The 25,014-nt window shown below is 39.9% G+C and overlaps 1 pseudogene; it reads right to left on the bottom strand.

The window, feature by feature from the left end:
- Positions 1–390: 390 nt before the first annotated feature.
- Positions 391–3,266, bottom strand: LOC123466366 (annotated as a pseudogene).
- Positions 3,267–25,014: the final 21,748 nt, after the last annotated feature.

Here is a 25,014-nt window from a genome sequence, read left to right as displayed (position 1 = left end):
CGATTTTGTGCATTGGTAGTGAATTAAATCTGTAATAATAAAATTCAGATGATGTATTGTCCTTTGCTGCTTGCCGTTACAATTTTTGAAATAATAATCAGTAAAGTGCATTAATTTTGATTATATTGTTCCACTAGAACACATCACATATTAGTTTTGTAAGATAAAAAAAAGGCAGAAAAAGTTAACATCACAGTTGTTTATTGAGATAACAATTTCTTGGTTTGACGAAGGGGAATGAAACATGTTTAATGACTAGTAAAGTAGACCTTTCCAAATAGTACTCTTGTTTAAATAGTCCTGGTCGACGAAACAAAAAGTAAGACAAATGAATGGTTAACATGAAAGTAGTTTTGGAACCACACCCGTTGACGCAACAAATTGGAGACATCACAAACTATTGGTTGTGCACAACAAATAGCACCCAGCAAATCCTGTCTGATAATCTCTACAAATATAGTTCTCAATGCTTCCACCGAGCCTTGCAAAATCATTGACCTTAAATTTGAGAGAAAGAAAATTTTAGAGCTAGTAGGAATTGAATGAAAAATATTGGGACTTACGATGATTTGCTTGTTTGATTCTGATTTCAGAACATCCATTAGAATATTCCATTCTGCAATACAAGTCGCAGGTAGTTGAACGATATCATGCCTCGTAGGCGTCAGAGTTTTAGCTTCTGTTTTGATATGCTCCAACAGTTTTCTCACATCGGCTGCCAAAGTCTGTTGGTTATGAAATAGCTCAGTAAATTTTTTCAGAATCAACTTGTTCATCACAATATTTTAACGTGGTTGTGTAATGATTGCACCTGTATTAGAAGATAACAATAATTAAAAGGTATCTGATTCTTCTGTAAGAATTAAAATAAGAATTGCAGGAATCTATTGCGAGAGATTTATTCACCGGTCCTCCGTCGTCAATACGCTTCTTGGACGGTCCTCTACATTGAGAGCTATCTGCAAATATTTTCGCTGTAAAAGGCTTGACGGGAGGAAGGCTTGGAACGGTCATAACAGAGGAAGCTTTGGAATTTTTTTAAGAGCGATACTGACGTCCAGCAATTGCAAACTATCCCTGTTTGAAGGCTGTTGAATGGTTCTAGAATAATTTTCATTTCTGTGATTAGACTTAATCAATTCGTTTACTTTGGCCGAACTCGCAGATGGATTTGATTTAGGGATAATTTGTTTTTCAGACAATTACTTTTTCGCTTGAGCCTCGTCCTCGCGTATGTTGTTGCCTGCAAGAAAGTATTGTTTATAAAAATGCATGCCATATTAACACGAGAATTTTCTTTTCACTTGTTTCCTTGAGAATAATTTTTTTTTTGGCTTAAGCTAGCTAGGTAAGTTGAGCTGTTTTTTATTCAACTTCCTTTGTTGGGTCTTGAATATTGGTTCACATTTTCTTTTTGACCTACAGAAATAAATCGTTAGTGGAACTGTAACTGGAAAAATAAAGTGTAGTTTTTCTTACCAATTTTGTTAGTTGCAGCAAATCGCTGGCTCTTGTCGAGGCCAGAAACAGCAACATCGCGTTTATTTCTGGTTTGAGCAACAGCAGCCTTACCCCTGGTGCCCTCCCCACATAGCACATGTCGGTCCCACGGACATCCGTGGAACTGCCCGATCTCTGAACTGGATGTCCCTCGGGTATCGTTTGAATATTACAAGACCTCCCGGGAAGATGCCATCGGACATTCGAAGAACTTCCGAAATTACTTCTTTAGGCTATAAATAAGACATTACAAGGAAAATGAACATTCCCGAGTAGGGATTCAGCTGTCTTATATAATTGTATGCTTAGTACAATTTTTAAAACTTGCATAGACTTGAATTATTTTCATTCTAGTATTTATATTTTTCTGTTCTTGTTACACTACGAATCGCTCATACAAATTATCGAGCACCTCGATTTAAAAAAATGTAAATGAAATCGTAAAACCTAACTCCTCAAGTCCTCATTTAAAAAATTAATTTTTTGATATTTTCAAAAATTTTATAAAAAGCCAAGAGTTTGTCTTTTACCCCCCCCCCCCCGAAACCCAAGCTAGTCCTTTAGCGTGCCAATCCAAGCACGTTGTGGTGGAAAATTGAAGTCTCCCTTAGTTTTAAACAAAATTTATTTTGTCATTCAGAAACAAAACATTACAAAATCTCTTGGCTGTTTGATGGTCGTCCATAGAATCAAATTTTTGAACATCCATTTACACTTCAATTGTTACTATCCGACGGACATCCCTAGAACTACTCATACAGTACATGGAGATCAAACGGATGTTCGGCCATTAATCTGACATCCGACGGCAGAAGTGTGCTATGTGGGTCCTCGCCAAATTTAGAGGCATTTGCAGCGTAATGGCAGTCATCTTCTCCCATTAATCCATTGAAATGTCGATTGATCTAAGTATTTCAAAGATATTTAGTTTGCTATAGATGCTATTTTGGTGTGAATGAAAAGACCATTCTTGTCATATATGTCATCTAAATGCTGAGTGGGATGGCACTCTGAAAAATGGTGCTGACGAGCAATGGATTCCATTGTTAAAAATATTGAAAGATAAACGAAACTGTATTAGCTCTGAATAAGCTATAATTTAACTAACATTTATCGCCATGGGAAGAAGGAGACGTGTCAACTACAATTGTATCCAGTTGTTTTTTCGGTTGTTGTAGCTCATCTTCTAAGTTGTCAGATGACCTTTTTTGTTTCAAAATAACTCGAGAAATAAGAACAACAGCTCTTGAATCCTCGTCGGATGATGAAGAATAAACCCTTTTGCGATTTCCAACGACAAAGGCATTGGGAGAGTATTTTTTGCAGGTTGTCTGACCAACCTCTTCTTTCTTGGTTCTCCCAATGTCTTTAAGTCATCTGACTCATCGTTAGCTGCACGTCTTTCCATTTCTTTGGCCTGTTTCCAGTCACCTAAGTGAAATAATTAAAAAGTGTTTTTAAAATCTGATAAACATACAGTTTCAACAATGGGAAAATTAAAATCATATCGTTAATGCAAGATGTCATACAAAAAGTGAACGTACCACAAACTCTAAGCCTCCTGTATACATACTTGATCCAAGAATCTTCTGGTACTACATGATCCATGATGCATTTAATCCTTTTTGGTCCCTTCAAGTGGGACGGATATACTTGACAACATCTTCATCAATGGTCCACCACTCTGAGACTATTGCAAGTTCTTTTCTATCTTCAACATACAATTCAGCTTAAATTTACTTCCATGCAATGGTTTGTTTCGACATATTAAGAACCTATTTGTAAATATAAAAAAGGAAATTGTCAATTGTGATTATCTCTCATGTACAGAACTACCCACATAGCAACGGGTAATCTTTAAGACATCCAAAGGATATCCGGTAGTCCAAAAGACATCCCGGACTAAAAAAAGATGTCCTTAGGATGTTTTGTTAGGGATATTTTGGTACAAGGACATGCCTGACAAAAAAAAGATGTCTTTAAGATGTCCCGTCAGGCCTACTTTTGGGACAAGACAAAAGAAGACTAAAAAAGGATGTCTTGAAGACGTCCTGTCGGGGATACTTTAGGCCAAGGGCATGCCAGACCAAAAAAAGATGTCTTTTGGATGCCTTGTTGGGGATACTTTGGGACAGGGACATGACTGACAAAAAAAAGATGTCTATAAGATGTCCCGTTATGCCTACTATTGGGACAAGACAAAAAAAGACTAGAAAAGGATGTCTTTAAGATGTCCTGCCGGGGATACTTTAGGCCAAGGGCATGCCAGACCAAAAAAAGATGTCTTTTGGATGCCTTGTTGGGGATACTTTGGGACAGGGACATGAATGACAAAAAAAGATGTCTATAAGATGTCCCGTCAGGCCTACTATTGGGACAAGACAAAAAAAGACTAGAAAAGGATGTCTTTAAGATGTCCTGCCGGGGATACTTTAGGACAAGGGCATGACAGAACAAAAAAAGATGTCTTTTAGATGTACTGTCAAGAATACTTTTGGACAAGGCCTTTTCGGAATACAAACAGATGTCTTAAAGATGTCCTGTCGGGGATACTTTAGGACAAGGGCATGCCAGACCAAAAAAAGATGTCTTTTGGATGTCTTGTCGGGGATACTTTGGGACAGGGACCTGCCTGACAAAATAAAGATGGACATATGGAGAAAGCAATTAAGGACAATATAAAGATGTCTTAAAGATGTCCTCTAAGGGATAGTTATGGACAAAGCAATTTAGGACTATATAGAGATGTCTTTAAGATGTCCTATAAGAGACACTTATGGAGAAAGCAATTAAGGACAATATAAAGATGTCCTTAAGATGTCCTGTAAGGAATACTTATGGACAAAGAAATTAAGGACAATATAAAAATGTCTTTAAGATGTCCTATAAGAGATAATTATGGACGAAGTAATTGAGGACTATATAGAGATGTCATTAGGATGTCCGGTAGGGGACAGTTATGGACAAAGAAATTAAGGACTATATAAAGAAGTCTTTATGATGTCCTCTTAGAGATAGTTATAAACAAAGGAATTTAGGACTATATAGAGATGACTTTAAGATGTCCTGTAGGGGACACTTATAGCCAAAGCAATTTGGGACTATATAGAGATGTCTTTAAGATGTCCGTCCAGGACTACCTTTGGATAAAGCTGTCGAAGACTAAAAAAGAAATTCTTAAATATATCCATGAGCAAGACTAAGTCGGGACTTGACAATGATACTACCTAAGTAACAAATCCATAGGTCAGTTCAATAAGTACTTTGATTTCATTGTTTATGTACTAAGGTGGCATAATGGTTAGGATACTGAGCCAAGAATTCAGAGGTCTGCAGTTCGAATCCAACAATCTACGTAAGAAAAATATCTTGTCTTAATACAGTTTAAAAATATATGTCAAAGCGTCTTAAACATGTTGTAATATAATAAATATGTGCAGATGAATTAAGAACTGACAAAAGAACCAAATAAAAAATAAGCCAACAATCCCGCAAACATTGCGAATTTTTTTTGTGATGACAAACAGATGGCTTTAAGAAGTCATAAAGATATCATTAAGATGTCATCAGAAAGATGACCAAAGGATTTCTTTGTAAATTTCGAAAAATGTCGTTAGGTCTTCTTGAGGAAGTCTTTAGGCTTATCGGAAGACATGTAAAAGACGGCACAAGAATGCCTTTAAGACGGCGGCAAGATGTCGTAAGAACGTCTTTAGGAAGTCTTTGAGCTAATCTGAAAGACATCCTGAAAATAGTACTTGTCCCGGTCAATTGGGACACAAGTAAGGAGTCTTTAAGAAAGCTCAAAGACATCCTTTGGACATCCCCACTCGGGACAACTGGACATCTTCAGGACGTCTTAAAGACAGCCCGGTGCTGTGTGGGTAGCGTGGCCTTTCTGAGAATCAACCGTCATTTGCTAACAAAAGTATACTATGAATAACTTCATATCTGTTGACTGAAAACAAAAAATGTTGTAAATAATTTAAGAAGTAAAAAGTGTTCTCACCGTGTTGTGGGGGGGGGGGGTAATAATTATGAAACAATTACTTTTTAGATGGCATTCACGAGAAATTTCCTATCCGCCATTTATCTTCTTTGTTCAATATGTCGTATTCTGCTTTTTTCTATTCCATAAAAGTAGACACAATGACGTATCCAGAAGAACAATTGTTAATTTAAAAAAAGTTTTGCATCAATATATCATTGCTTCGTAGATTTATTAAAATTTTTTAATCATTTCTTAATCATTTTTTTATGATTCTAACATATTTTTTCCCCACGTTTCCAGCTTATCAACACTGCAATTATCTTAGATATCGATAATTTTCTTAAAAGATAAAGGTTTTTTTTCCAATGGCGTGCAACATACACAATTGAATCAGTGCTTTTTGACATTATATAATAAATATTGCTTGTCATTCATTCCAATAAAAACGGCAATTATTACATTGCACATGAGTCAAGTGATTGTTAGACTGTAATTGTTGTTGCAGTTGAGATAAGGTAACAAAATAAAAAGTACACGTCATTCATTGAAGTCATATGATAAAACTCACATTTTGATATTTAACAGATGTTATATCTGTTTATCTAAACAGTAAACCTATATATATACTTCTTAAACTAGCCGTAGAACTGCCAGTGTTCTGTGATAAAGAAGACATCATCAGGTACATACAATTGGATTATAATACCACACTGAATGTAAATTAAATTTTCACCCTCGTACTGTTTATTTATAGATTTTTAGGCTGCGAGTCCAATTGAGACAGAAGTGGCTTTCACAGAGCAGATTGCGGACATCATCAGGTACATGAGATTGGATGATAATACCCCAATGACTGTAAATTTAATTTAACACTCATGTTGTTTACTTATAGATTTTGAGGCTGCGAGTCCAATTGAGGCAGAAGTGGGTTTTCACAGAGCAGACTGCAGACATCATCACGTAACATATGATTGGATGATAATACCACACTGACTGTAAATTCAATTTAATACTCGTGCTGATAATTTCTAGATTTAAAGGCTGCGAGTCTAATTGAGTCAGTAGTTGGCTTTTACAAAATATACGACAATGTTACGAAAGACAAGGACTGTTGTAGGTAATAATTAAAATAGTCTACCGTTGGTATTCAAAGTTTTCTTTAACCTTTAATTATTCAGTAGGCTATGTCTCCATTGTTTAAGAAAAGGAAAGAAAATGTTAAACCCCGTCAACTTCGCAATCGGTTTTTGCACCACTTGGGGAATGTCATTGAAGAAGAGACCAGAGAAAAATGTAACAGTGAGTTCCAATTAAATAGCCCTGTGAGCTTGGATGATGAATTTGTTAAAGAGAGCGGCTCCATGGGTGACAATGAAGAAGAGATAACCTCTTATGACTCTAACTATGAAGTAGAGTATTTCTCCGTTCACAAGCCAGAAATGGATGACAGGCATCGACACAGCACTATTTGCGTCGAACCACTTGATAATGGATAAGAATCTGAAATGGATTTGGAAAGTGTCATCAGCGATGAAGGAGTAAATTTAGAAAGCTTTGATTCATCGACATGCTACTCATCGGATAGCGATTCAGACTATGCATGGGGGGAGAACGAAGTCCACGAGCACGACTTCAATCACGCTGATCTTGAAGAAATCCTTTACAAGTAAATGGCTCTTTTTTAAATCGGCTTTTGGTGCCCAGAGAAGTATAGCTTCATGGAAGGAGACCTGCAGTTGATTGCTGGTAAAATTGACTAAATCAAAATTGAAAAACACTAAAAACAATTTCCCCATTACAGAAAAATACATAATCAAATTTAGTTAATTGTTATGTTAATCGCAGATTCCTCAGAATTCTCGCAGTTAGCTCTTGTTTTTTGCCTCGTGGTTTACCCGTGTTTTCATCGAAGTTTCTCCAGTTTTCACCAACAGTTCTCTTCAGAGCTATTTCACCCAAAGTTCTTTTCAGAGCTACTTCACCAAAAGTTCATTTCATAACTAATTCACCAACAGTTCTTTTCAGAACTATTCCATCCCACATCCGTTTTTCAATCTCCGGTCTTCAGTTTTTGGCTTCACTCTCCCCATTATCATGTCCTTCGCATCCCATTTTCATCGAAATGCCACGTTTCTCAGCATTTCCAACCCCACCACCACTGCCGGGGACCAAGAAGGCTTTTCCAAAAGTGCGTGGCCGTGCACCACGCACCACCGGGCGTTCGCAAGTTCATCACCAAGCCGGCCATTCCTGCAGTTCATACGAAACCTTCTCCTCTATGGAGGAGATAGTCCATACCACCATCTCCTCTTGCAGTCAAGACGCCACTATACGCTTCTGCACCCCTAAAGAAACCAGATGAGGCCAGTTTCTTTCTTTTCAAGATCCCGGTGCGTATCCTTGCAAGCACCACATATCGCCTAGACCATCAGGATCATGACATCCCTAAAGGCGAGGGCCGTTAGGAGAGTACGGCTATAAGCAAGCATCTCCGTTCGGATGACACCGGAAATGCACCCCTCAGACGGTCATTAAGCGGATCGTTGGGAGATCTTCTCAATGGGGCGATAGCTAGTGCTAATAAAAGGATTCGTGGACAGGAACCGGCTGCGAATCCTACCATCCTGGGATCTGTTGGACGGTCTGAACCACCTAGGGAACTACCCTCTAGCACTCACATGCTGAGGGCTTTAGTAGCGGGTGGTCGGGTGCGTGAATACGGAAGATTACTTGCCGAAACTGATAACTTGAGATTCACGGTAATGAAAAATATAACGGATCTGAGCGATGATCATCCACCCGTGCTTCCGACAGGTAGGGCATTTCAATCCCCTTCCCCTAGGCTCCTAAACCAGGAACTGGCGGATAAACTAAACAGACACATGCTCGACTGTGCTGTTAAATGCAGTGAGGAACTGATCATGGCTCAAATTGAAGAATTGGAGAAACTAATGGTTTCAGTGAATAACATGACCGTAAATAACGACTACTCCGAACAGGAGTTGGCCGCGGCGGAGGAATTACGGCGTTTTTTAGCACGAGGCGATCGGACATATGTATCCAAGGGCAGGGTGGAGCAGCCGATTGCGTTTTATACACCCCAAAACCCCTCTTTGAATCAACGGATGATGATCCCCGGTACCCAACCGGTACGTATGACGTCGACGGAGACGAGACAATCTGGGGATTTAAGACACACACAGAACATCGGAGACACAAATGGACCCGGAATACAGACTTAGCGCCACCCTAGAGGTTACGGATGGCCGAGAGGTTACGGCGGAAACCGGGGGCGTAGCCCTAGCGGTGACCGTAGACCACAGGGGAACCGTAACGTTAGCTTTAGGCTGCGTGATGATGCGAATGGAGATCGAAACGAATATTTCGACGAGGGTTACTCCGTTAATTTCGGGCAACACTGACAACAACGCCCACGGTGGACAAAAAACTAGTAAAATGTCCACGTAATAACCGACCAACCAGAAGACGATTACTTAGAAACTCCTCCCGACAACGATTAACGAACAACGCAATGGATGATCTGGTCTTAAACGACACTAATTCGCCCCTACTCCCCTCCCACCAGGAGGTACTGACTAGGGTTTAAGCTACATCCCAACATCCACGGTACGCTATGACCCAAGTAAGGATCTTGATAGGTTCAATAGGAACCTTAATTTAAGGTGTTTTTGGGCTGAAAAAGAAGCTACCACACATAGTAGCCTTGTCTCGATGGTCCTTAAATCCAATTGGGAACCCCCACGGGTGTTTCACCAGTTTAACCAAAGTTGGATTGACTTTGAGACAGCGGCTAACGCTATGTTAGAACCAGTCAGATCCAATTTTTCCACGCGGTTACGATACGAGTGGAGGGACTTAACTACGGACCCTAATTTCTACCTCATAAAGGCTGATAAAGGGGGTAGATTTGTGATGTGGAAAAGAGAGGATTACAGAAAGGAAGCCCTAAGGCAGTTTCAGGATACGGCTATTTATCGCCGACTGACCCGCCGAAGTGCGGAGGACGCCTATAACCGAGTTAATGAGATGAAGAAATACTTAGCTAACCAGCTGCTCACAGCAGGCCATATATCGCGCCAGGAGGAAACAAGGTTGCTGGCCGTTAATTATTCGATCCCGTGTATTTACTTCCTCCCTAAAATACACAAGGATAAGCGCGTGGACACTGGAACATTTGCGGGCAGACCCATCGTGGCCACATTTAGTGGCTGCCTGAAGGCTAAACGGTGATCAGTAAACTCTGAGGCTCACTACAGCCGTTATCCGGATAGTTTTTTCCTGGGACGTGCAGATTAAAAAGTAAATACACTTAAAGTTTAGTAGGACTTAGTCTTGTGTTTTGTCCTGGATTCGGTGTGGTGCCGTTTTCTCGGTTTTCTTTGTTGTTTGCTGTGTGTGTCTTGGTGTGTTTTGCAATTTCTCCTAATCCCGGAGGACCATTATTGTTTTTCCTCTTTTTAGACGAAAATTGATAGGACACCTAATAGCAGGGAAGCCACCAGGGTTTCCCGAGAGATTGAACGATTGGAGCGGCGGCGAGAGGCGTTGCTGGCCACTTGGCAGTTCCGATACCCAACTCATTATCTCCCGGTTTACGGGGAAAACGGGGTAACCCGTGAAAGGACTTTACGGTTGGAGCTAGCGTTAGCAGCAATCAACGGGCCACAACAACCGGTTTACCAACCATCGCCGTTACCCTACCAGGAGGGCGCACGCCGACCGTACCACCACCGTAACCGGAGTAACCATCGCCCTGGACCAGGGACCACCGACAGCTCGTCTATTCACCCATATCGGCGTCATCCAAGGGATCCCAGTAGCCATTGGCACCGACCCGCCCAGGGATCGGTAATTAGGACCACCTCTGCTCGACAATCACCCCAGGATAGGCCCCCTACGGCTACCATACGCCCATCAGGTTCTGTCGAGTAAACCGTTTCTGTGGTTTCATCAACTGCAATCTTTGAACAAATTCAATCAGGTCTTACCTAACCGGTCGGGGTATTTGGGGTGTCTCTCCTGGTTTGAAATAGGGCTCTGTGGTTTTGTCGTAAATTATATAACAAACCCAATCGGGTCTACCCTAACCTGACTTGGGGTACTGGGTGGTTTCAGGGTTTCAAATTAATACCTAACCCCGTTATTTCCGTACCCATCAATTGGTTTTGAGCTCCCGTTATTTATATAACAAACCCAATCGGGTCTAACCTAACCTGACTTGGGGTATTGGGCGGTTTCAGGGTTTCAAGGTAATACCTAACCCCGTTATTTCTGTACCCGCCAATTGGTTTGGAGCTCCCGTTATTTATATAACAAACCCAATCGGGTCTACCCTAACCTGACTTGGGGTTTGGGCGGTCTCAGGGTTTCAAGGTAATACCTAACCCCGTTATTTCTGTACCCGTCAATTAGTTTGAGCTCCCGTTATTTATATAACAAACCCAATTGGGTCTACCCTAACCTGACTCGGGGGATTAGGTGGTCTCAGGGTTTCAAGGTAATATCTAACCCCGATATTTCGGTACCCGTCGATAGCTCTTTTTTCAGCGTTTGGATTACCTCCGAATATAACACACCCAATCGGGTATTACCTAACCCATTTGGGTTCGGGTGGAGTGTTCGTTTTTTTTCCTACCTCCCTTTAGCGTGGTATAGTGCGTACACAACCCTGTAATACTTTATCTGTTGTGGTCGGATCCCACCACCGCTGTGTGGCGCGGCCCTCAATTAAACTAACCGTAGCCGAGTTGGCTAGCCGCCAACCGGGCCCGATCTGCACCACGAGTGAAACTCGTTTCTAGAATTCCCGTGCGAAAGGTCACCATCGGACGAGCTTATTCCGTCACTCTACCAACACAGAGCTACACCGTCTCTGCACCAGTTAACGCCGATTCGTTGATTGTCCCCGAAATTCATGACGTTCCTCAAGACGGCTGGCGAGAGGAGATACCACTGGCAGATTTTCTCGTCGTTGTCCATCAGGAACCATGTTCAGGAGATGATCAACCTGGTGAAACAGCGATTCAAATTGGCGAAATTGAATCGGAGGCTGCAATTGATTTGCAATTGAACTCTGGCACTGTACCTCCGCCAACTAGAAGTCAGAAGAGGAACAATGCCTTAAAAGAACGCCGAAAGGCGAAGAAGCGAGCAGCTTATTTGATGGCGAACAAAGTCCGCTCTTCGGCTCCGACTGTTGATGCGACCCTGGAAGACGAACAGAACCCAGCTGCATCTTCCGTTGCATTGGGGACATCAGATTCTGATGATACATCTGTCGCCTCCGCATCCGTGGACGCCGAACTGATCCATCCCAACTCTTGGCTCGGCGGCCTATAAACGGTGCCTGGTCGAGAAGCTCCATCGGGTTTTGATTGGAACTTGCCTATAAGCGGGAGTTCTGATGGGACTCGTGGACCTCAACTTCTAAGCTTGGTGGCCAATTAATGGTGCCTGGTAAGGGATTCTCACTGGAGAAACGATGACTGCTGCCTGTAAAAATCGGTAGTCCTCGTTTTCCACGAGATAATGAGGTGGTTATTATCAACTTAGCCCGTATATACCTTTCTTTTTCTTCCTCTTCTGTATAGTCGCGAGTTTCTTGCTAATTTTCTTGTAAATATGCTTCAATATAAATATGCTTGTAATATGCGTCAGTCAAGTCGTATAAATGTTCCAATAGTGCATTTTGATTTTTAAATTCAGTTGCTTCTTGCCAAAATACAGATATAACTACAATAAAGCAAGTTTTTTTTTCAGAACTATTGTTTCTAATAAAACTAAATCGTTCTTACTTAAGTATCTCGTACCGGCAATCTCATACTGACAATCTCGTACCCAAAGTGAACGAACCCCGCTTGGTGGCGCAGCGCTCACCCCCTGCGACCGTAATAAGGCGGCCCAGTTTCCCTCAAATTTCATTAAGCGGCTTGGAGCAATCGGTTGGTTAGAGTAGTGGCTCTTCTACGACGAAGAAATTTTTTAAAATATCTTCTGTCAAGAGCCGATGATCTCGTACCGACTGCTTAGAATCTCCAATCTCGTACCGATGATCTCGTACCAGTACGAAGATTTAAGTGTAAAATGGGCCCTTAAGTGTCATTCAGATTGCTAGAAACCTCCCTGGAATTTAAGAGATCCGATTATGCGGTATGAAAGTTTATATCGCAACTATATTACTTGAAAGAATCGCCGAGGTTTTTTTTAAATTGATCATGCTGTGTCCATTCAAAGATTAGTCATTTTTAGGATTGTTTTGTCTTTTCTCGGCCATTTTTCCTCACCCCTTCTATCACTTTCCCCTTTTATGCCCTTGGCAGTATTTGACGACGCGTCACTCTAGGGGGCTAATGTGGAAGCAAATCGAATTTTTTTTGCACTTAAATTCAAAGTACTATTAAGAATCAATAAGTTATAAAAACCTTTGAATAAACTGATTGAGATAAGCATAATGAATGATCATTTTTATCTGTATTTGAAATTAATAGACATTGCATTATACATAATTATTATTTGTAAAAATTCAATCACCATTTTGCATCATTGACACATATTTTCTCTCTATGAGTTTTAATTCTTCTTCATCAACATTAAAATTTCTAGCACGACGAGTTTTTTTTTTTTAAAGATTTGACAATTTGAATAACATTGGATAAAGGAACAAGCGCAACATCATCTTTGGCTGATAATTGAAATCCTCTGATTGTAAGTTCTTCTCCTGGAGGTTTGAAAAAATGAACATTAATTTCTACTTGGCCTTCATCACGACTCAAAATCTTTCCTAAATACCACTTTCCTAAGTAAACACAGGCAATTATGTTATCTACTTTAAGTTCCGAAAAATTAACATCAAGAAAATATTCATTGAGTTCCTGGCGCCTGATAACGTAATTGGTATACTGTTCACTCGAAGAAAAAATATTTGTGGTAACAGAAAACAAGTCAACTGGTACAAAACAATGAATTTTTTGCGTTCCTGGCAGAGTTTTTGATGATTGAAATCTACTGCCAAGCGCGATTTCAGTTTGAGAAATGTCATCCGAAGAAACAAAAAAACATTTAATGTTTTCAATGTTTGAGTTGCACCACAAAATCAAGGCAAGAGGGGTTTGAATAGTTATTTCATTTTGAAGGCTAGCTCTTCTTGATAATCTCTTTATGGTCCCACCAATGCCATCGCATGGCCCTTTGCCATGACTCGTAGCAAAAAAATGCCACTCCCCTTCCACCCCGAAATCTTCTTTATGAAACAATAAATTAGTGAAATTCTTGCAATTTTTATACTGACTCACCGCTCCGTCTGTAAAGTGAATCACTTTTTTCACGGATGTATGCATAGCTCTTAAATACGGGATTACAACTTTCAGAAAGGAAAACACGGCAACGGTATTCGATTATAAGAAAATACACACATGCTGTGTTTTACAATTTCCCCGCCTGATTTCACGTAAGCCAGAAAAGTGTGCAAAGTTGCTTGAGGTGGCGGGTTAAAAAAGGATCCCTGTGTTGAGTTTTGGATAATCATAGAATAATTTTGAGAAAAATCACCTTGAAGAAGAATTACGTCTTCAGGCAAATTCATTTTTAGTTCTCGACATTATTTGGATTGCTGTTTGGATATGAAATGATGAGTTGTTAAAGCCTCAATTTTTTCAATCAAATTATCTACAAAATATTCAACGGATAATTCCTTTTCAATCAACATATTACGGTCGGTCGACTCCCACTGCTGAAATTTCACTATCATTGGCACAGGAGTAAGATAACTGTTAATATGATTCCTTAGATTCTGATTTCCGGAACAGTTATTACAACGACGTAACATACACTCACTGTTTTTAACATCACATACAATCTTTTCCATCATATGATATTTTTCTTCAGTGCTTCCGCAAATAGAATCAATCATTAATTTTACATTTTTATGTTTTTCACAAACACATACGTTGTGGGATCCTGAAGCTCCAACTTCTATGACGTTCACAGGTCGAAGAGCGAAAAATTTTGATCTCCCGCATGACTTCATACATAGTTTTTTCACACAGTATTCTTAATACTTATAATATAATTCGTCAATGTTCATGAGGAGCAGTTGTTTTTGCACTTTCACCTTTTTTTCCCCGGGATTTATCCGAACGGAGACATAATCATTCATCCCTGGCTGAACACGGGAATTTTCATCCGACAAATAAAAATCCTTCACAATTTCTTCTTCTTCTGGAGATAATTTTCGCCCTTTTTTATTATCAGGAATCGCCAAAATACCCTTTTCTTTTTTTAGAATACGGGATATTTTTACTTGGGAGATTGAAACGTCGAAAAAGTGTGAAGTTCGCTGCTGAGTCCATGATACAGGAGCTAATGTAAGTAGTGATAAAATTCCCTTGAAGTCTCCAATTTCCTTTAATTTCTCACATCGTTGTTGTAATTCATACATTAGCACTTCACAGTCGTTAGGCGAAACAGAATTTGTTTGGTCATTAATCGTATTTTCTAAAACTTCATCAACAATATTTGCGATAGGTTCGTGCAACTTGAGAAATGCTTCTTGTACTTGACTAGCTTTGCGCTTTATAACTTGGTAGCGTTGCTTTTTAGATAGTTTTTTGTCTAAAATCACTGGCGTTACTTTCAAGGCACTTGTCACTGTAAGAGAACGACTTAATGGTTTCGAAGGTGAATCAAACGATGTGTCGTTTTCATAGGAAATATTATTCAGTTCTAACTCACAGTCATCTAGCTCTGATGAATCGTTCAACTTCGGTGATGCACAGCGAGGTGGATTCCAGGGTATTTTGTTAAAATTCACATTCAAAAAGGTCATGTAGCAGTTCGGACACAATTTTTGACCTGGATATACGTGAAGATCCGATTGAATTTCCTTCATGGCGTCACACATTTTCATAGTTGCTGATTTCGTTCCTTTCGGAAATTTAGAGTTTGTTTTATGAATTCCAAATGGATTTGAGCACATTGAATGCTTTTTGTAAAGATGAAACTGAGTAGTAAAAGCCTGCTGGTGATGAAGGCAACCTGTCGAAAAATGAAACATGTTGGCACGATATAATATTGTTTTAACGTCTACAGAATCAATGCTTTCGACACCAAGCAATAAGTAGTTGGAGTGTTTCACATATTTTTCACTGAAGCACAAGTCGTTGACATGTTCTCCTACACAGCACTTAGAAGTAGCCATTATTAACTATAAATTATCTCGTTAATAAAACTAAATATAGGGCATGTTATCCAATAAATTGTAACTGCACAGTTTGAAATGAACTTAGACTCGAAGCACAATAGTTCGACTGGCTTTCCCATTAGCCCCCTAGAGTGACCAAGGGCATAAAAGGGGGAAAGTGATAGAAGGGGTGAGGAAAAATGGCCGAGAAAAGACGAAACAATCCTAAAAATGGCTAATCTTTGAATGGACACAGCATGATCAATTTAAAAAAAACCTCGGCGATTCTTTCAAGTAATATAGTTGACGATATAAACTTTCATACCGCATAATCGGATCTCTTAAATTCCAGGGAGGTTTCTAGCAATCTGAATGACACTTGAGGCCCATTTTACACTTAAATCTTAAAAAAAAAATTAATTGTAATTAAATTTTTAGTTTTAAAAAGTGAACTTTGTTTCTTACACTACAATTTCACTTTCAACTTATTTTTAAGAATATATAACGATAATTGAGGGAATTAAACTGAAAAACAGAAAACGCGCAAAACGCGGAAAAATAAAAACATTAAACCCGCGGTCCCAGCAGCAACGGAATCACTAGCGGGTCGTCTGACCAGGAAGAAACGGGCACCCGGTTGGATGAAGAACATGCTGTTCTTCAAATTGGTCTGTGTCGTAGGCCAAATGGTTCAAGCAAATTAAATGAGAGGGAAGTACGTCTTGACCGAAGGAGCGGTGTTTCGTCCCGCTGAACAAGTAATTAAACTTGTCATCGCTTGGGTAGATGATATGGCGCGTGCGTTTGACAAAGCAATCCCGGGGAATTTCCCTATGGAAGTCACCCCGAATTTGGAAGGTCCAGCACGTGACTTGGCGGAAATAAAGGCAAGAGCGGAGTGCCGGAGGCAGGAATTTCGGGAGTTGGAACGAGCTCTGAAAGGCGATGGAACCAGGCGGAAGCGCAGGCTGTTTGAAGGAGGTGGCCAGCTGCTTAACTGGCTCTTTGGGTCCGCAAAAATCCCAAAGGACCTGGAATCAGTGCACTCGAGGCTTGAGTCATTTGCCAAGAATGGTTTGAAGGTGGTACACCTTCTCCAGGAGCAGACGACCCTGTTAAATGTGACCATGGGGCACCTGGCGGAGCCTGAGTCCAAAATCAGTGCTCTCATGGCGGCGGCGAATCAAATGCTGAGAGAGCAGGCGCAGCTGAGGAAAGTCTTCAATGACAGCTGGACCCACCTTGCCAGAGAATTAGGGTGCGTTTTATCGTCAACTTTTTAGCTCAACCCGAACCTAAATTGAGCTCAATCGGTGTTTTTTCGTTTACCAATTCGTCACAGTTGAGCTCGATTTCCGTTTTATGGTTAACAAAAAGGGGCCGTTCACATATGACGTCACGAGCCGAGGGGGGGGGAGGGGGTGCACCTTGTATGACGAATTGTGACGAGGGGGGGTAGGGGGAGTATTCACAGTGGGACGTCACAAGGCACTACACAAGCGCCACCAAATGGGATATGTTGGAAACTTCCTAAATTTCTTTTAGTTTTTCTGGATCGTTAGAGCAAAGTGATTGTCAGCACCTCGTTTGCTTGACCAATTAAGAAAATAATGAACAAAAACGAACTATATCAGTCTCTTTTTAAAGGCTATGTTAGCGCTTTCGAGAGAACTAAGAGTAGAAAGTCTTGTCAAGAAGACGTCATTAAAAAATGGAACGAAATAAAAACGATGCAGATTTGCCCGGCAAAATTGCCATTTTGCTGAAAGAATATCGAGCAATTTCAATGAGAGCTGAAGGTGGCCTGATGCAAACTTGGGCTAAGGCATTAATTCCTAAAAAGTCAGATAAAGAAACAAATTCATCGTCACCAACATTAGAATTCGCCCCCAATTAATCACAATTTGATGAACCCGACCACGATGTTGAAACTGTTTCTGAAGGCATCAACACAGTAAATCCTATTGATTCACCAGCTCAATTAAAGTGTAATAGATATGTCCCTCATGTTCAGCTACAGCAGCAAAAAGAGATTGATTGTTTAAATTCAGACATTTGCATGCTACAAGATCGGGACAAGAAAGGGTTGCTGTCTGATATTCAAGAGAAAGAATTAAAATCAAAGAAGTTAAAAAAAATTGAATTGGAGAAGACACTTAAAAGGAAGAGAGGCGACGTAGAGAGATCTCAGAAAGCGAGAATCGCAAAGAAAAAACGTCAAGAAGTAGCCATAGAAAAAAATCCTAGCCTTCGAGATGAACTGCGAGTTAGAACCAGACCTGGGCAGCCAAGAGTAGAAGAAAATCAGCCTTTGCTTCTAAAAACTATTATCTTATTAGCCATGCACGGCTCAGCTTCCCATGAAAAAAGACAGAGCGACGTGTATCGTACTATCAAAACTTTGGACGAACTTACTGAGCAATTAAATAAAGATGGATTCAAGATAAGCAGAAGCGGTGTTTATCTTAGACTTTTGCCAAGAAGAAGTGCATCTATTGAAGGCCAGCGTCATGTTGTAACAGTCCCGGTGAAACTAATTAGGGCGCAAAACGACCATCATGCTCAACATGTTGATGGCCCATTCTGTACAGCCACCATCAGATATCTAGAAGAATTGGCCTCATTTCTCGGACTTCAAGAAGTCTGCTTCGTAAGTCAAGACGACAAATGTCGTGTCCCGATTGGTTTAACTGCGGCAAACAAACAGAGCCCTCTACTCATGCATGTTGAATACCGTGTTAGTCTACCTGATCACGATTGGGTTGTCGCCGAGAAACATAAGTTGATTCCCTCAGTTTACGCTGGGATCCAAATTCATCCAAACGGTTAGTGAAATATAAATTAAAACTTTTTAGGGAATAGAATATATATGTTTTAAACTACTATTAGGATTCGGAAATCGAGAATGCGTGAATTATTCCGGCCCAACATACATTGCCATTCGGTCGGGAAAGCACTCATCATCTACAGCATTAAGTCACGCAATGGACTTTGAAAAACTTTTGAACCTTAAAGAGTTCGCCGAAATCACCAGGTGTGGTCTCGATCAGCTAGTGAAACCAATCGTGATTTTTACGGTCGACGGAGGACCCGACGAAAACCCCAGATATCAAAAAGTTATCCAGATTGCAATACATCATTTTGTCAATCATAACCTTGATGGTCTTTTTATGGCTACAAATGCCCCTGGAAGAAGCGCTTTCAACCATGTCGAGCGAAAGATGGCTCCGTTGAGCAAGGAGCTGAGTGGTCTCATCTTACCTCATGACCATTTTGGAACCCACCTGGATAACAGCGGCCGAACTATTGATGATGAACTAGAGGAAAAAAATTTTGAACACGCCGGTAAAGTGCTCGCCGAAATTTGGTCTAATTTAGTAGTCGACAAATTTCCCTGTGTTGCCGAGTACGTGGACCCATCCAACTCGGAAATTCTTTTTTCAAATATAGTTAAACAAGATCAGAATTGGTTCGACGTTCATGTAAGAACGAGCCAATACTTCACACAAATCGTAAAGTGTCAAAACGAAAGCTGCTGTTCAAAACCTAGGAGCTCCTACTTTTCAATAGTCCCTGGAAGATTTCTCCCACCAACACTTCCCATTTCCCAAACTAGTGAAGGTTTAAAGATTCCAGAAAGATCAAAAACTGAATCTTTTTTTTTCCATCGTTATTTGTCTCACAAAGTCTCAAATTGGACGATCTTATTCCCCGTTCGGCAAAGGCCCATAAAATGATCCCATATGACCTTTATTGCCCTTCTATTCAGTCTTCTTTAAATGATCGAGTTTGCAAGACATGTCATCTGTACTTTGCCTCACTCGTAATGCTCCGCAGTCATGTAGCGCAGCATTAAAAAATGGACGCACAGGCCTCAAAGAAGATCAGACCAACAAGAGTTGCTGCTCGACGGCAGCGTGAAATGATGGTGATTTTAGCTAATCAAGAAAACGAAGAAAGTGTAGATTGGTTTGAAGAAGACGAGCTCGATCTGGACGGAGTTTCTGTGCCCCCCGATTCATCAACTGGCTTTCACGGTTTTCCTGTTATTAGTGTCGAAGAGCATTTAAAATCTGTTCAGTGGGAAGATGCTTAAACTTTTTTTCAGTCATTTCATTTATTTCGCTAAAAAGGTCGATTTGTGTTACGTGTTTAATTGTGTTCTGTATTAAAAACTACAGAAAATACAGAAAATAAAGAATTTTTAGTGGCTTAAACAATTTTTAAAAAGGGATGGGGGTATCTGACTTTGTGACGTCATATTAGAGAGGGGGGTAGACCTACTGTGACGAATTGTGACGAAGGGGGGAGTGGGGGTGTAAAATCGTCAAAAAGTCCGTGACGTCATATGTGAACGGCCCCAAAGTTCAACCAAGGTTGTGCTCGACCAAATTTTGCGAACTCAACCACAAAAGTTCAACCACATTCCAGACTGTGGTAATTAACTACTGAATAAACATTGGAAAATAGACCTCTTTCACGGTGCGGATAGCAGGATTTCTGTAGTCCGGTAACAGCGCAATCCTCCATTGTTTTTCCAACCCCACCCTGTTTTGCTGGGATTTGAATAGGGAAACAAGTTTAGCATTAAAAATTCTCCTCTCAGTGAAATTTTTCTGTGTTTCAATGCATTGGATAACTAGCACCATCATCTGGGTAAGAAATTAAGCCTAATTATATTGTCGCAAACTAAAAATTAATGGTCGCCTTTTTTATGTCACCCCGGGCCCCGAATTTCGAAACCCGATTGGCAAAATGCACCCCGACCCTGGGGTCGAGGTCGATCCCTAGGTGAATCACTGTTGGTTGAAGTTGTACTTCGTGAGTCAGACTCAGACTCCTAAAAAATAAACATATTTTAATGCATTATAAACATTAAACTTGTTTAGAAACTCTGTCTATAATACCTCATCCATTTTTCTCTGTATTATGCTCGTGGTCGATCTAATTCTTAAGGGTAAGTCGAACCAGCAGAACCATTTGACAGCACAAGAGGTTTTTATATTTCATTTCATATTTTCATTGGTCTTGTGATTCTCCAGAGATCAGAAACTCACGAGTCAGAGCAGTTAGCAGACGACAGTGCCACTGTGGTATTGACTGTCGAATCTGCGTATTTCAAATTTCATTCGATTAGTAAAAAGATCATGAAAAGTTCAAAAAGTCCCAAACAATACCAGAAATCCGACCAAAAATTCGAAAAACCTGCAAAAGCTTACGACTTGCAAGTGACTTGCAAGCACTTCCAAAAATCCGCAAAAACGGACAAATCCGACATAGTGGCAGCACTGTAAGGGGTTCTCCCACGTAGCATTTGAAAAACGGTGGCACTGCCATCGTTTTGCGTGGGAGGAGCTTAAATACTGACGTTCTACACCGTTAAAGTCTCTGATTTATTTTACTTTGTAAAATTCAAATTACACGTCGGTCGCTCCGCGACCTCGTGTGATTACTAATTCTAGTCAGCAGGTATTAAGGTTAATTAACATTAAGGTTTAGAATAAGTGTCACTTTTATGTAACTTAAAAATTTTTTTTACTCGGAAGAAACAAAAATAATTTTTTTGTTCCAACCGCGCCCACTCTCCTCTACAGTGCCGGTCCAGTTATAGAACCGCCTAGCTATGGTTATCGAACCGATTTTTCTTTGCCGTGTTTCAGCGCCACCGTTGGCCGTATTATGAACTATATCGATTTTCTATGGCGGGAATGAATAGGTTTTGCCTTTTAAAACATGCAAAAAAATATTACTGTAATGGGTTTTATCTTTTTAGGCAATGTTGTACATCGGTTCAATGACCCAACTAATAATAATAGGCGTTAAAGTTAGTCATACCAAATACAATAATAATAGGCGGTAAAGTTATTCATACCAAATACAATAGAATACAATAGCTTCCACTATTCATTCTTATCTTCTAGCACCTTGTTCCATTCAAGTTCTTCTAATTTAGTAACTCTAATTTCTTTTTCCTTCTGGTATGACAACAGTTCTTCTAGTTCATCAAACCACTTCCTCTGTGGATGGTCCCCCACCAATAAAGATACACTAGTATCTCACCATTCATAGCCATAGACTATATTACACATATATTAAAAATCTTTTTAAGTTAGTCATAGCAGTGGTTCGAACACGGGACTCTAGATCCATAGCGAACAGCATTACCACTCTGCTATGTGCACTTACATTTTAAGACCGTCAAAGTTTGAGGGATGAAAGAACCGACGATAGGTGGCACTAAGATCGGGTGCTTGGTTATAGAACCATTCAGTTATAGAACCGCGTACAGGCCGGTTCTATAACTGGACCGGCACTGTACTCCACTCTATCTGCCCCGAATTCCGCCCCGATCAGCCGCTATCTGAACTTTCTCAGGACGAGGTGAGGAGTTTGGGCGGCCTGATCACAGCTGATCGGAGCCGAACCCAAGATCCATTGTATTTAAGACTTTACCACCACGAGGTGCCACGCGATATGAGTTGCAACAATCGCACTAGACAATAGCAATCTGGGTAGAAAAAATCCCCGTCCTAAGCGAACGCGGAAGGCAAATTTTTCTTTAAATATTTCTAAGTCTGCACTCGGTTTGTCTCAGTACGTCAAATTGAAAGGAACCATTGCTATTAAACTCCAAGTATTTCCATTAGTTAAAAAAAACCGAAAAGAATTAATACTTTTGCAAGAATTATACAGAATCGGGTAATCAGCGGCAAGAAAAAAGAATCTGAAGAAAAATTTCATTTCTACAAAAACCATGACATTGAATTATTCTTGACTCAAACCTGATTCTAAAATTTTGATCAATCCACTGAGGACGTTACCCAAAATGCGAATATAAGCAACACGTTTAAATTTCCTTTTTTTTCTTCTTTTTTTATATATATATATAATCGTTCTTTGTGTTAGTAGCTATTAAGATTAGTGACCTCCTTGGAATAAACTGATGGAAGTGGTCCCGATCCATAGATATAGCTATATAGCATCCAAGAATGTTGTCTACGTATATATGGTATTCGTACACTTCACATCCATTTTACGATCGGCAGAAAATGGAATGTAGCCCTATGGAGAATTACTTTACATGCAAATTATGGAGAGTGCGATAGGCCTAATAAAGGCAACAAGTCCAGGCTATACTCGGCTTTATTGGTATCACCATATCTTAAACATTTACTGCCGGGGTCTGCTGTTAGAAATCGTAGTTTTAGCCTCGATCGATTAATTGGTCAGCTCACTGAAGTATATGGTCTGCTGGTGTAGCTCCGGGCCATCTGGTCGATTGCTGCAAGGCAACCAGGCGTTGCCCGTCACTAAGAAATTGAGAAGGAAAAAACAAACAAAATACCATAAGGTATGGCCGGTTACAAGTACTAGGTCTAAGTACTACATACATGCCCTGCCAATTCACCAGAGTGTCAAAAACCTATCGCCTTCCCGCACTTGACATCTGGCATTTGTCCTTTTGGACACCATCCACCGCTCTTTAGGCAAAGCTGTAGGTATCCGTGATATTTTCCGATAGCCTATTTGCATCTTTCATATCCCTCGTTTACAAAGTAGAAACTTTCCATTAATTCTAAGAAGTCAAACATTTGAAAATAGAAAATCTCGAACCTGGAAGAAAATATTCTGATACTGTCTGATGCTCAGATCTGATAGGATACGTTAGGGCCGGGTAAAATTTCATTTAATAATAGGATATAGCTATATCCTATTATCCTATTATAGTGTACATCTATAAAGCAAACAAAATGGAAAGAACACCCAGCCAGAACTCTGACACGGCATCCGCCATGACTACCAAATAATTCAGTGCAGCTGTCTACTTTGCTCTGTACACTATCCAAAGCCAAGATCGATGCTTGTGATGAAAAAAGATTGTAACCGATTGCCATGAAATCTATTCTACAGCATCATTCGATTTATTAGGTTGTCTATACATGAACGTATAGATTGTCAAGAAATCGTAGGGGTCTTTCGTATAGAGCATCAAAGGGAATCTTGTGATCTTGATTCGTATTAGATGAGGTTTATAGCTTTACGCGATGAACACTAGAATTAAGATAACTCAGCTGGGTCGGCATTACACGTAAAGAATGTCTGTGCATGTGAAAACTAATACGATGGTGTATACCTATAGATGGTCAGACTTTAGCTATAATGACAGTTAGGCTAAGTGCTGTAGGTCTAATAAGAATAATAACGACATCTGTGCACTGAATTAGTATTCGCATAGGGCAACTCTGGAGGATTCTCCGTTATCAAGTCAAGCGTGTATGCGACACTAAAATTATTTAAGAAACTTTTACTGTATTTCTGGTGACATTTTTAGAAGTTTCTATCTATAAGAACCTATGGGTGAATGATAAAATATAATTTGGAAAACGTTCGTCCTCCCCTATCTACGTCTACCGTGCTGAAAAATAGTTAATTGTTATTACCAAATGTCTTTAGTTCAGGTTTTCATAATGAAGTGCTCATTCCTTCCTGTAGGAATATAGGCTACCTTGAATTTCACCATCATCCAACTACGAAATTGTAAAGAGACCAGATTAAGTCTTTTGTTTCGTAATAGTGCTTTTTTATGTCATCTACCCATCTTGCCGTATTTGTGCAGCAGTTATCCGATTTTGAAAAAAAATATATAGCTGACGTTGAGACGAAAATAATCCGACAATCAGCTTGACAACTTGATACACAAACCCCCCCTCCCTTTTTTTTTTTTTTGGTTGGTCAATACCAAACGTGTCACCAAGTCCAGGCCCCGAGTTCATCTCATACGCCATCCCCTGGATTTCATTTTTATTTTTATTTTCACTTTTTTCCCCTAGGATTGAAGCTTCATAGTCATAGTCAAGCGGAAATCGAGAAAACCGAGCAATTCTTGTAGACCTACTCGGCGTGTTTGTGCTAGCACGTCACAATATACGTCAATACTAAGCCAATTTGTTCAACTGCTTTTTGGCCGAAATACGTCAAATTTTTTTAGCTGTGAATCCTTTACAAACGTCTTCGGTTATTTCCTGCCATATTTTATTATTATTATTTTTTTTTTGTGGTTCTTTTTAGTTTTTCATCTTTTTTTTTTTATCTTAAAGAAGGATACAATTCGAAATTGTGCCAAGACAACAAAAACCTTGATGTCACGCTTCCGGGAAGAAAGCAGGTTGCTTATAGTGACTAATTCTGCCACCTCTTGCTTTCTTGCCAATAGTGTTAACAAGCAGTAGGCTACAATATTTCCTTGCCTTTTTTTTTTTTTTTCGTATTATTATTATGTAGAATGTTAGCTCGCCGATGAGCCAGTTGTTTTAGATTTGGTTCT

This window comes from Daphnia magna, linkage group LG6 (genome assembly GCF_020631705.1).
Source record: "Daphnia magna isolate NIES linkage group LG6, ASM2063170v1.1, whole genome shotgun sequence".
Taxonomy (NCBI): Eukaryota; Metazoa; Arthropoda; class Branchiopoda; order Diplostraca; family Daphniidae; genus Daphnia; species Daphnia magna.
Note: the sequence above shows the minus strand (reverse complement) of the source record. Positions and strands in the feature narration are given on the sequence as shown.